Here is a 13671-nt window from a genome sequence, read left to right as displayed (position 1 = left end):
AGGATTGATTTACTGAGTGGTTATTCAAAACATGACAAACTCAAACTTGTGGAAGCTCTAAGAGGGACACTAATCATAAAGGAACTGGAAATTCTTGTATACTTAAAAGACCTCATTAGAGAAGAAACAGGAGATACAATATTTGTCTGATGTATGTTTTTGTTGAACTCAAGAAAATCACCTAATATATGAATGTAATATTTGTGTCAATTTACATGTAAAATCTATATGTCCATTGTAGCTTGGGGTTAGTCTTGTTAACAGGCATGAATTTGTGATAAGAAATCTTCTCACAAATTGGGGGAGATTGTTGTGCAAGACATACATGTACTATAACAAGACTAAGTCACACTACAAGAAATATTGAATCGGACAATGATTTTCCACCGTTGTCTAAAAGATGAATTTTTCGTTGTCTATCCGGGGGCGGTGTGTTTGGCACTCATACGATGGTTACGCACCATTGTAACAAATACATCACACAACCGAATATAAAACCATTGTCTCTTTTTATTCACACAACACATATGACCCTTTATAATATTCTACAAACAACAGTTTTTTAGCCGTTGTAACAATTTACAGGCACAATAGTTAAAAATAGTGTTATGAGAATTGACTCCTACAACAGTTTATGTATTTATTTCATCTAATTACACAATGGTTTTTATTAAGAAATAAATGTATGAGATACTTTACGCAACGGTTTTTTATTTTTTGGGTATTGTGTTTTAGCTATGCTCACAACAGCTTTACGCAATGGTGTAAAAGATTTAAACCATTGCAAATAATATCAAAAGATAACAGTTTTTAAAAAAAACTATGTGCACTGAGACATACAACGGTTTTTATCATTTTTAATGTGGCTTTCACACAACTGTTTATAAAATTAATCTCATTATTTAAATTAAACCAGTTTTCAAATAAAATGGTATTATAATAATTCAATTATTATTTCACAATTGAAATTAAATTTACAATACAATGGTTCTCTACAAGAATTACAATTATAACTTAAAATCTATTTCTACTAATGCTCATTAATGTACACATTTTAATCAGCTTGGCTATTGAAAACATCAAGTCCCATTTCTGTTGGATCAGTGGCTTGCAAGTCAAGCTGGATGCCGTCGAATTCCCTCTTAAATCTGTCTTTATAGCTTGCGTAAATCATTTTTCTCCTTACCTTGGACACCTTTACAACCATATACAGATCATAAATAAATGAACTTAACGAAATGGAATGCAAATAAAGCAAATTTAAGACCTTGCATTTTGTACTTACCATTCAATGAAGAAAATTCTGCTCTTCTGCCAATTCTCTACGGTCACAAAATCATAGTCATAAATCGCATAATGACACTCATCTTCAGGAAGGCTAGCTTCATAAACATATATTGAATGTAAAATCTCATGTACTCAATGCAAGAAAAGTATAACACGAGTTCACAGAGCAATTACCTGCCGAAAAGGTACATATGAAGGTAAATACGGCACTCAACGCCATGTTCTACTATCCCTAAAGTAGAACCCACCTTTGACAATACCTATTGTTGATGATCATTGATAAAATTCTAATTCTTTATAATATAAACAGAGCATACATATATTAGTCTAGTAAATTAGTATCAATTTCTCCATTCTTACTAGTATATTCCTGTCACCACTCCAGGAATCATTTACATCATTACTTCCTGGAGATATTGGCTCCCTTCCTCTCCTGCTAAAGCCAGAGCTTTTATCCCTCATACACATTTCTGAACAAACAAAAGACTTTTTTGTAATTATAAAAAGATTATTGAATAATAGTGTTTATATTATAGAGAGATAAGTGAGAAGCAAACCTTGTTTATTACTGTCAATTTCACTATCATTATCTTCAGAAGTAAGAATTAAATACTACTATATCACAAGGTAAATCACCTGTGTTGCCATAAGCATGTGTATATAACTTATCCATAATGATTGTTTACAATGTTCAAAGAAGAAGAAAAACCCAGAGAGAACGAAACATAAAATTAACAGCAAAGGATATTTTTTCTTATTGCCTAAATCACTTGCTTTATCATGAAGATGAGTGAGCCGCAACATTTCTGATTCAAGCCACTGGATCATAAACATTATACATCTTTAGTATTAAAATGAAGTGCAGTTATGTATAATGCATTAAAAGAACAAAACTAATAAAGATAACTGCTTCAAGACCACAGCCCTAGATCTGCACAAGGCGGTTCTGAATCCAGTCGGTTTTAAAAAAAACATAACATTCCTAGTATATGTAGCATAGGCAGAACAACTTTTGCAAAATAACATACATATGTCCATTATCTAGATAAAATCTACAAAACCTGTGTAGATATATCTACTATATAATTCAATTATGTGGCCTGACAAGGAAATCTAGATACTAAAAGCCGTTCATAACAGGAAAATTGTTTTTGCTGAATCATTTGCAATCAAGTTAATAACATGCTTGCTTCTCTGAAAATATTAGATTACAAACGAAAATACTTGTGGAAAAAGAATTAAGAAAGTATGAAAAATAGGTAAGAGTCATAAATAGTATATGCTAGTATTCTTAAAAAAACTAGCAGAAGTATGAAGCTGATCAATTTGAAATGTTTCATATTTTCAAGTTATTCAGCTTGGAAATGGAGAAGGAAATTAAGGTCACACAGAAAATAATCATCACAGTATATGTCGGACTCAAAGTATGAAGTTGTACCATTGAATTATCTGTAATAGCCAGAAAACGTGTCCCTCTCCAATTTCATCTGGAAGTCATAAATTAATTTGATCTATTACTACCTGTGGCCCGTGGAAGAAGAGAAACAGCTCCTCCCTCAGCATTTGAGTACTTCTTGTATATGAGCTTTCAGCTTATTCTCTGCTGCACCTGAGTGTAACCTAACCGGTTCTTTAGCACATTCCCTGTGTTTAACAACCACAAAATTAACACACATATATAAGTGTCATTCACTCAAAATTATGGCTGAAGAACACTATGGAATTTAGACAGAGGAGTTTTTTGTGTAAAATAGAGGACCATCAATTTTAAAAATCTCCAATTAGTTAAACCAAAACCCATAAATAATCAGAACAAAACTCCAAATAAAGCATATATATTTACCAATTCATTCAGATGCCCATTTTAAAGCCCAAATTACCTGCAAAATCAGCTAAAATTAGTAATTTCCATTTAACCAGCAAGAACAAGAAGAACAAAATTCAATGTTTACTGTATGGCCAATACCAATTCCTCTAATACCACAACTAACTTTCTGAAATCACACAAATCACAAATAGGGGTCAGCAAGATTTATCAAGAATTCAAAAGGGTACATCAAAAATCCAATAATTAACATAAAATATGAACCTGGATAGGAAACTGAAGAGTTTCTTGAATGACCGGCGATGAAGATTGGATTTTGTGGAGGAGTAAAAAGATTGGCCATGTCTGAGCAGAAGAGGAAGAGGGGTAAGCCTACTAGTAAATATCAATGCAAATTGCCTCACCTTCCAAGCACTATCGATACTCTCATCTTTGGTCTCGTCAAAATTGTCATTCCAATTATATCTTCAACATTGTAGAGGGAGATGGTTAGGGTTTGAAAACTCAAAAATCTAAACCCATCATAATACACACTTAATCCACGGCAAAACCATGTAGAGAGAGGACAGAGAGAAAAGTCGTGGGAGAGACATGGAAGAGTAGAAAGAGGAGAAGAAGAGGGGTCAGATCTAAAGAAAGGGGAAGGGGGAGGTAAGGGGGGGAATGAAAATTAGAAGGAAGGGGGAAATGAAAATTAAAGGGGGAAAACCAAAAATGGTGTGAAAAATGAAAAAATCATTTTTCATTTTTTAATAATTTTTTCATATGACTAAAATTGATATATCTTAACATCCGTACGGTTGGATAAATTTTCCTTTAAAACTCAAGGAAGATAAATTTTGAAATTTTTTATTATTTTTTTACATGGCTAAAATAAATATATTTTAACATTTGGATCGTCCAAAAAACCATTTCAAAAATTATTTCGATAATCAGCAACGAATCTTGTTTTAGGGAGTTGTACTTTTACCTCATTTTCCTTAAAAACTCAAGCAAGATAAATTTTATTTATTTATTTTTCTACGTGGCTAAAATCAATATATGTTAAGATCTGTAAGGTTGGATCGCCCAAAAAATCATTTGAAAAATTTATTTCGTTAATCGGCAACGAATCTTGTTTTAAGAAGTTGTACTTTTACCTCATTTTCCTTTAAAACTCAAGGAAGATAAATTTTGAAATTATTTATTATTTTTTTACATGGCTAAAATCAATATATTTTAACATCCGTACGGTTGGATCGTCCAAAAAATCATTCAAAAAAATTATTTCGTTAATCGGCATCGAATCTTGTTTTAGGGAGTAGTACTTTTACCTCATTTTCCTTAAAAATACAAACAAGATAAATTTTAAATTTTTTTATTATTTTTTTACATGGCTAAAATCAATACATGTTAACATCCGTACGGTTTGATCGTCGAAAAAATCATTTCAAAAAATTATTTCATTAATCGGCAACGAATCATGTTTTAGGGAGTTGTATTTTTACCTCATTTTCCTTTAAAACTTAAGGAAGATAAATTTTGAAATTTTTTATATTATTTTTTTACATGGCTAAAATCAATATATTTTAACATCCGTACGGTTGGATCGTCCAAAAAATCATTCAAAAAAATTATTTCGTTAATCGGCATCGAATCTTGTTTTAGGGAGTAGTACTTTTACCTCATTTTCCTTAAAAACACAAACAAGATAAATTTTAAATTTTTTTTTATTTTTTTACATGGCAAAAATCAATATATGTTAACATCCGTACGGTTTGATCGTCGAAAAAATCATTTCAAAAAATTATTTCGTTAATCGGCAACGAATCTTGTTTTAGGGAGTTGTACTTTTACCTCATTTTCCTTTAAAACTCAAGGAAGATAAATTTTGAAATTTTTTATTATTTTTTTACATGGCTAAAATCAATATATTTTAACATCCGTACGGTTGGATCGTCCAAAAAATCATTCAAAAAATTTATTTCGTTAATCGGCATCGAATCTTGTTTTAGGGAGTAGTACTTTTACCTCATTTTCCTTAAAAACACAAACAAGATAAATTTTATTTTTATTATTTTTTTACATGGCTAAAATCAATATATGTTAACATCCGTACGGTTTGATCGTCGAAAAAATCATTTCAAAAAATCATTTCGTTAATCGGCAACGAATCTTGTTTTAGGGAGTTGTACTTTTACCTCATTTTCCTTTAAAACTCAAGGAAGATAAATTTTGAAATTTTTTATTATTTTTTTACATGGCTAAAATTAATATATTTTAACATCCGTACGGTAGGATCGTCCAAAAAATTATTCAAAAAATTTATTTCGTTAATCGGCATCGAATCTTGTTTTAGGGAGTAGTACTTTTACCTCATTTTCCTTAAAAACGCAAACAAGATAAATTTTATTTTTATTATTTTTTTTACATGGCTAAAATCAATATATGTTAACATCCGTACGGTTTGATCGTCGAAAAAATCATTTCAAAAAATCATTTCGTTAATCGGCAACGAATCTTGTTTTAGGGAGTTGTACTTTTACCTCAATTTCCTTTAAAACTCAAGGAAGATAAATTTTGAAATTTTTTATTATTTTTTTACATGGCTAAAATCAATATATTTTAACATCCGTACGGTTGGATCATCCAAAAAATCATTCAAAAAATTTATTTCGTTAATCGGCATCGAATCTTATTTTAGGGAGTAGTACTTTTACCTCATTTTCCTTAAAAACACAAACAAGATAAATTTAAATTTTTTTATTATTTTTTTACATGGCTAAAATCGATATATGTTAACATCCGTACGGTTTGATCGTCGAAAAAATCATTTCAAAAAATTATTTCATTAATCGGCAACGAATCTTGTTTTAGGGAGTTGTACTTTTACCTCATTTTCCTTTAAAACTCAAGGAAGATAAATTTTGAAATTTTTTATTATTTTTTTACATGGCTAAAATAAATATATTTTAACATCTGTATGGTTGGATCGTCCAAAAAATATTTTGAAAAAATATGTCCTTAATCAGCAATGAATCTTATTTCACGGAGTTGTACTTTTACCTTATTTTTCTTATAAAGTCGAGCAAGATAAATTTTAAAATTTTTTTAATTTTTTTTACATGGCTAAAATTAATATATTTTAACATCCGTACGGTTGGATCGTCCAAAAAATTATTTCAAAAATTATTTCATTAATCAACAACGAATCTTGTTTTAGAGAATTGTACTTTAACCTCATTTTCCTTAAAAACTCAAGCAAGATAAATTTTATTTTATTTTTATTTTTTTACGTGGCTAAAATCAATATATGTTAAGATCCGTACGGTTGGATCGCCCAAAAAATCATTTGAAAAATTTATTTCGTTAATCGGCAACGAATCTTGTTTTAGGAAGTTGTACTTTTACCTCATTTTCCTTATAAAGTCAAGCAAGATAAATTTTGAAATTTTTTATTATTTTTTTACATGGCTAAAATCAATATATGTTAACATCCGTAAGGTTTGATCGTCTAAAAAGTCATTTTAAAAGATTATTTCGCTAATTATCAACCAATCTGAATTTTAGATTTTACACAACGTTTTCTGCAAAATACCGTTGTGTGATAAATTCTCACAATCGACGGTTCTCATTCTTCCAACTAAGCAATCCAAGTAAAATCAATCAACGACTCTCATTTCGCCAACTCAGCGATCCAAGTGAAATATTTTCCACCAATCAGGTGGTGCCATGATTTCTTGTAAACAGACGACAGTTATTCTGTCAAAATTGTAAAACCGTTGTATGATGCTTCTCTGTTGACTCCTTTATACAACAGACTCCGTAAACCGTTGTTTATATGTATATTTTGTAACAACTATTTTTTCAAATTAGTCCAAAACCATTGTCTGAGATTACAATAAGTTAGCTTATTAACAACGGTTTTGGACTGTTATGTTAAAGATCTATGACAACAGTGCAATTTAAGAACTGTTGTCTACCTCGATAAGAGGATGCCACAGAGACAAGTCTTTCGAAAAACTGCTATAACCGTTGTTCTACATGTTGTCTAACAACAGTTATTCGCAGAAAAAAAATTCCCCGTCGTCTCCTAATTTGGGGCAACGGTTTTTTGGTCGACCGTTGTTTCATAGGTGTTGTGTGATTGCAAATTTCTTGTAGTGTCAAATTGACAACCCTAAGTAAGTTGTATTGTAATCTAAATTTGCATTTTGTATTATAACATTTAATTCTGTAAAAATGTAGATAGACTAGACTGGAGTATTTTTCTGTAAACAGTCTCAAGCCTAAGAATATGCTCTGGAAGAAGATCATGAAAATCATGCCTCAGAGAAAGTGTGAAGAAGCTTGGAGTTGAATAAATCTGTTTTATGAAAAACATTCTAAGTCAGGAAGTCTGCAAGTCACAGATTAAGTGTTATAGAGAAGTCATTCGAGAACTCCAGAATGACTTATCGAGAAGTCAAGAAAAGCTTATAGAGAAGTCTCAGAGATATTGATAATCCAAATTGAAGACATGAAGATTGGAGATATCGACAAATCATTTCCTTACTAAAGAACTCTGAGATATCGACAAGTGAAAATGTCACTCGAGAACTCAGAGATATCATAAGTAAATTCTACATGCAAAGAAATGAAGACCTCGATAAGTCAAGTTCATTCGAGGACTCAGAGATCTTGATTACTCAAGATTACACTCGAGAACTCGGAGAATTCGATAAGTCATATCAATAATAAAGTAATGAGAGATCTCGATAAGCCATTATACTTATCGAGATGTTGAGTTCTCTATATAATAAACTGGAGATCTCGAGGTAAAACTCAAAGTACAAGATTAATGAAAGGCTGCTAAAGTGATTAGCACTTCTTATTACACGTTGTGTAAACCAGTGTTTAACTATTCTATAAAGTTAACACTGATCCTTTGTTAGCTGTAACAATTTAGATCTGAAATCTTGTATTATCTCAAGGAAGAAGCTAAGCTCTTTATCAACAAAGAGCCTATAAATTTTGTAGCAAGACATTCTTAATTTTAATATTAAATTAAGTGAGTTTTGAAAGATCTGTGTTCACTGTTATTGCCTGTTTAAATTCAGTATTGACACATTTCACTGCAAGGTTTTAGTTTACTTTATTCATCACCATAAACACTTTAAGAAAAGCAGAAAAATACCAAAACACATTCAACCCCCCCCCCCCCTCTGTGTGTGATTCATTACCAAACACAATCTCAAATTACTATGAACATACACAAGATCTTCGATTCTACTTGATGTTTATGTGTTCCTCTTTACACTTTAAATATTTCTGAAAGAACTACAATTTCTCTTGTAACAAGAGGACGAAGCATGTTGTGAAAGTAACTTGAAAGCCAAGTTTTGTAACATTGTTGTTTCAGACCCATAACTAGCCCACCAACTAAGTGGCTCCTCATGAATCCTAGCATCTGTTAGGTCACACTTTCACTGTAGAGGGGGTGAATACAGTGTTTATTACAATCAAATCAAACTTCAAGAACTTATGTAACAGAAAACAAACTTTATTGAAACAATAAACTCTGTTACAATCTGGAACTGTTATCTCTCAGTGATGAACAAAATATCACGAGAGCTGCTAGGGTTACAGTAAATAATATTCTCGATAATGATAACACTTATAGTGTAAACCCTATGTCTGTATTTATATACTACACGGTTACAAGATAATCGCTAATTGATATGGAATATAATTCTGCTTCCTAAAATATATCAATCAGATATCTTCTATTCCAAGTATTCCATTCTTCACGGAATTCCTTCTTCATGCATATCTCTTCTTATGTTTATCTTGATCTTCTTAACTTTAATCAGCTACTGTCCTTATCTGATCGTCCTTCAGCACTTAAGTTCTGATATCTATCTCCTGATACTTATCTCCTGATAACATAAGTACTGATATCCCTTAAGTTCTGACGTCCAGTATAAGTACTGATCAGTTAAGTACTGATTTGTTCTGTTCAAATAAGATCTGAAATCTAAACATAAAACATATTAGCCATGACATTATCAAATATATCTAACAATCTCCCCCAACTTGTAAATTAGCAAAATATACAAGTTTAACAGATATTTGATGATGTCAAAAACATTAAGTACAAATGCATGAGAAATAGACAAGATAACTACAACTTACAGTCCTTAAAGCTTTTACCAATTCAACTTCTGATAACAACTTTGGTCTGTATACACATCAGAATTTAAGTAGTTGTAGATCTTTGACTTGGCTTCATCATTTTCTGATCTCTCTGATGTCAGGAGTTGTTCTGAGATAATTCTTCAACAAACATTTCTCAGCATATTTGAGTTCATCAATCATTCTCCGTTTGACATCTTTAAGCTCTGCAGTATCTTCACCAGTTTGAAATATTGCAGCTCTGAGATCATTAATCTTTGCTTTTCTCAACTCCCGATCTAGTCTTATGACATAAGCTTTGTTAGACTCTAGATTGAATTCAAGCCCCTTAATACCAAGATATGTTCTGATCTGTGCAGTATTAGGCTTCATATCAACAATATCACCATTGTGATTTCTGTACTTGGAACATATATGCTGTCAGACTTAACAGAATAAAGTCTTTTCTGTCTCTGAATCTGTTCTTTCAAATAATTTGCAGCAGTCCCTGTCAATCTGTCATCCACTTGAAGTAAGAATAATACATGCTCCAATTCTTCAAAATACTTCAATGGAATGGCATTTTGTCTTATATGATAAACCCTACCATCTGTCATGAAATACAACATGATGTATTCTTTCAAGTAGGTATGGTAAACCATTTGTACAGATTCTAGTTGATTCAATCTCTCAGGAGTTGCTCCAATACCTGGTTCACTCAAGGAAGTTGGATCATCGGTAGTGTTGTGTACTCTTCTTTCATCAGCACTTCCCAATCCAGTTTTATCTCTAGCTTCCTTTCCAGTAACTACTCTTGCTTCAAAACCACTTGGAGTAGTCTTCAAAGATTGAGTCTGTTTTGCTTTAGTGAATCCTGGTAGGAGTGTTTTAGATTTATTTTCTGATATCAAGTTAACTTGAGCACTGTCAGAGGTTACTTGCTTCTTCTGAATATCAGAACTTACAATTTCTTGACTCTGAACAACTTGAGCCATGTCAGAGGTTGTTTTAAGAACTTTTCTTGAAGTCAGAGCAAGATCATCTTTTCCATCAGTAATTTCTTCTTCCTCAGGAGGTACATAAGGCTTGATAGGTTCACCAACCTTTTCTTTACCCTTGGATCTTGGATCTATCTGTGGTTGTGATCTAGCCAAAGTTTCTTCAGTATGTATCCTTTCTTTGATCACAATGCCTTTAGGTTTTGGAAGTAACTTTTTACCAGAAGCTTCAGATTTAGATGTGACTTTCTCTGATTTAAGTCTGGCTTCTTCTTCCTTTAAACTTTCCAAGTCCATCCCTGGATTTTCTTGAAGAAATAACTGTCTTGACATTTCCTCATCAAGATCTAGAAGTTCATCAGAACTTATCCTTTTACCAGCAGCAGAACTTATTCTTTTCCCAGTATCAGAACTTGTTCTGTGACTAGCTTGTCTTGATGTAAACCTTCTACCTTGACTATGACCACTACCCATTCCAGAGTTTCCTTGGTCATCTTTTCCATCATCCTTTCCTTGCAGTGACTTGTTGGTTTTGCATTTGGACTTAATTACCTTCTCCCCCTTTTTGGCATCAACAGGTAATAAAAGAGAGATAAGTAGTTCCACTGAGGTCTGGATTTCAGTAAGTTGCGATTGCTGAGAAGCTTGATTTGTCAGAATTTGATCAATCTGAGCTTGTTGCTTCTCTTGAGTTTTCTCAATATAAGCAACCCTGTCAATGGTAGGTTGGAAGAACTTTTTCTTATCAATTTTCCAAACTTGTTCCTGTTTGATAAAGTTCTCCTGAATCTTGTGTAGCTCTGCATGAGTGTTGGAATGAAGACCTTGTAGATGTTTAGTACTCAATGCAGTGACTCTAAGCTGGGTTTTAAAATCATCAGAATGTAACATTTCATCAGCTTTAGTCAAGTGCTCAGCAAGATGTAAAGCATTTGGAACACATGAAACTGAGTTCCATTCCTTAGTCCACTCCTGACCTGCAGGAGTTTCACTCCAAGGTACTGGTGCATCCCTGATAACAAACTCCTTTACCAGTTCAGACTTAGGAAGAGTCAGTGGAGGAGTATGTCCTGAAGGACCTGCTTCATCAGCATCTACAGTTGTAGCAGCCTCACCAGTATCTCCAACATTTGCAGCATCAGAACTTAGAGAATCAGTATCTTCTGATAAGACAACTGTGTGAGTAGCAATGGAGGCTTCAACATCCTCTAATTGCTGATCTGATACTAAGTTCTGATCAACAGCCATATCCTGATGCTCACCTAAAATCTGATCATCAGCATCTTGATGCAGAGAAGGTGTTAGTGATAACTCAGGAGTTTGAACAGCATCAGTAGCAGGTATTGTGGAAGGATTATTTGATGTTGGAGCTTCTAAGAAAAGTATTTCAGGCACAACCAGGTTCTGAATATCAATTTCAGCACTTGTGCCTGGATCAACAAGAGACATAGAAGGTGAATTAGCCTTGTCAGATACAGGTTCCTGAGATGGAGTTGATGGAGAAGAAGTGACTGGAGCAAATTTCTTGTCTTGTGAGATCAGAGATTCCTGATCCCCTTCCTTAGCTGCTTCCTCCTCATCATCTGAAACTGGCCTTTGTGCCCTCTGTTTCTTGTACTTCCTTGTTGATTTGGATTCCTTGGGAGTTTCAGTAACCGTCATACGTCTAAGCCTCTTGAGAAGCCTAGAACCCCCAATTGCAGAATCCTTCTGAGAAGTTGCCTTCTCAGCTTCATTTACCACAGGTTCTGAAGAGGGAATCTGATCCTCAGAATCTGATTCATCTCTCAAAGTAATGCTTCTCCTCTTTTGAGGTGTTTGAGAAACAGTCTTTGTTCTCTTTGGCTTAGAGGATGTAGGCTTCACAGTAGGTGCTGAAGAAGAAGGTTGAGCAGTCTGTGAAGTGGAGAGATAGGATTTGAGATAAGTTCTGAGGGTAGGTTGAGTAGAATGAGAGGTAGGGACTGAGGTTGATGGATTTTGGTTATGGTGAGTTGGTTGAACATTTGAGTAAACAGATTTGTAAGTAGCAAGATCAGCATTTACCAGAATCTGTTTTACAGACTGAGGAATCTGTAATTGTCTCACCATTGATTTCTTTGTGTCAGCATTTATCAGGTCGTTAAAGTACCTTTTTGCAACCTTAAAAGGTGGGGTTTGAGTGCTGACTAACTGGGGTTCAGCAGTACAATACGTATAAATAAGTTGACAGAATCTAGCAAAATAAACAACATCTCGATCCTCTGTCATCCTATCCCCAATAAAACCAATTATTCCAGTTGTAAAATCAAAATGAGTTTGATGGATAATAGCATACCCGATGTGCTGACTCAGAATTGGGATGGCATCAAAATTTGAACACTTGTTGCCAAAAGCCTTGGTGATGCAATCGAAGAAGAAACTCCATTCTCTTCTGATATTAGCCCGTTTCAACTGTCCAAGTTTCGTCAGACTCTTTTCATATCCCAAATCAGTCATTAACCCCCGAAGTTCTGATTCCTCTGGTATAGAGAAGGTACAATCTTCTGGAAGATGTAATGCTCTTCGTACTGTACCAGGAGTGACTACATAGGATGAATCACCCACTTGGAAGATAATACTGGGAGTTCCTCGTTTACCACCATCATCAAAAACTCCAGTCCTCCAGAACCGCAGAACTTATTGACTTGAAAATAATTCAGGCTGAGTTAAGGCGTACCCAACCTCACTATGTGCAAGAAGATCTTGCACAAAATGCAATTCAGATGGAGCTTCAGCATGATCAAGAATTGCAGCATAGTTGTTTGGAACAAACTTTGCTCCATCAATGATTAAATCCTTTGGTGCCATGTGAAAAAATATTGAAATTCAAGTATGCCTGTTAGGTGTTTGAGATAATGTCTGTATGAAAAACCAACGTGAGAAAGAATGAGAAAGAGAGTAAAAGTAAGAAGAGAGATAAAGTATAAAGAAAATAAAAGATTAAAGAAATCTTCTCTCTGTTGTTCTTATACTCTGAAAAAAATGTTACCGTTGAACACCTGTCAGACATGCAGTAATAACGGATAGTTACTGGGCTCGAGAAAACAGGAATGATTACTTACCCAGTTGCCTTGTTTCAAGGAAAAACCATTGCATTTATCAAGAGACACGGTTTTAATTCAAAATTTAAACTGTTAGCACTGATTGAATTATTTTTCACTGCAACATTAATATTCTGAAAATGAATCATGTTAAAAATGACCAAGATAATTTCGATGAATAAGTGCTGACAAAGAATCAGAACTTAAATAAAGACAAAATTTAAATGGTCATCAGAATATCAAGCAGGATTTAACAACACAAGATAAAATAACTCAGAGACAAAATCTTGAAGTAAAAACAGTTTTCATTAATATATCAAATCAATACATATATGAAATAGAAATTACATCAATACAAGATTTTCCC

At 33.2% G+C, this 13671-nt stretch overlaps 1 long non-coding RNA gene across 2 annotated transcripts; it reads right to left on the bottom strand.

Moving 5' to 3' along the window:
* Nucleotides 1-1049: 1049 nt before the first annotated feature.
* On the bottom strand, nucleotides 1050-2072 carry LOC141678961 (uncharacterized). 2 transcript variants are annotated; one of them, XR_012557973.1, is made up of 3 exons: nucleotides 1462-2072; nucleotides 1286-1382; nucleotides 1050-1195 (listed from the first exon to the last, which is right to left on the bottom strand). It is a non-coding gene; the product is annotated as an uncharacterized LOC141678961 (long non-coding RNA). The 2 variants fall into 2 exon arrangements; XR_012557972.1 differs by having other exon boundaries at nucleotides 1286-1378.
* Between the last annotated feature and the right edge of the window lie 11599 nt (nucleotides 2073-13671).

The sequence above is a fragment of the Apium graveolens genome, chromosome 8 (genome assembly GCF_009905375.1).
Source record: "Apium graveolens cultivar Ventura chromosome 8, ASM990537v1, whole genome shotgun sequence".
In the NCBI taxonomy this organism is placed as follows: domain Eukaryota; kingdom Viridiplantae; phylum Streptophyta; class Magnoliopsida; order Apiales; family Apiaceae; genus Apium; species Apium graveolens.
This window is presented reverse-complemented; position numbering and strand designations above follow the sequence as displayed.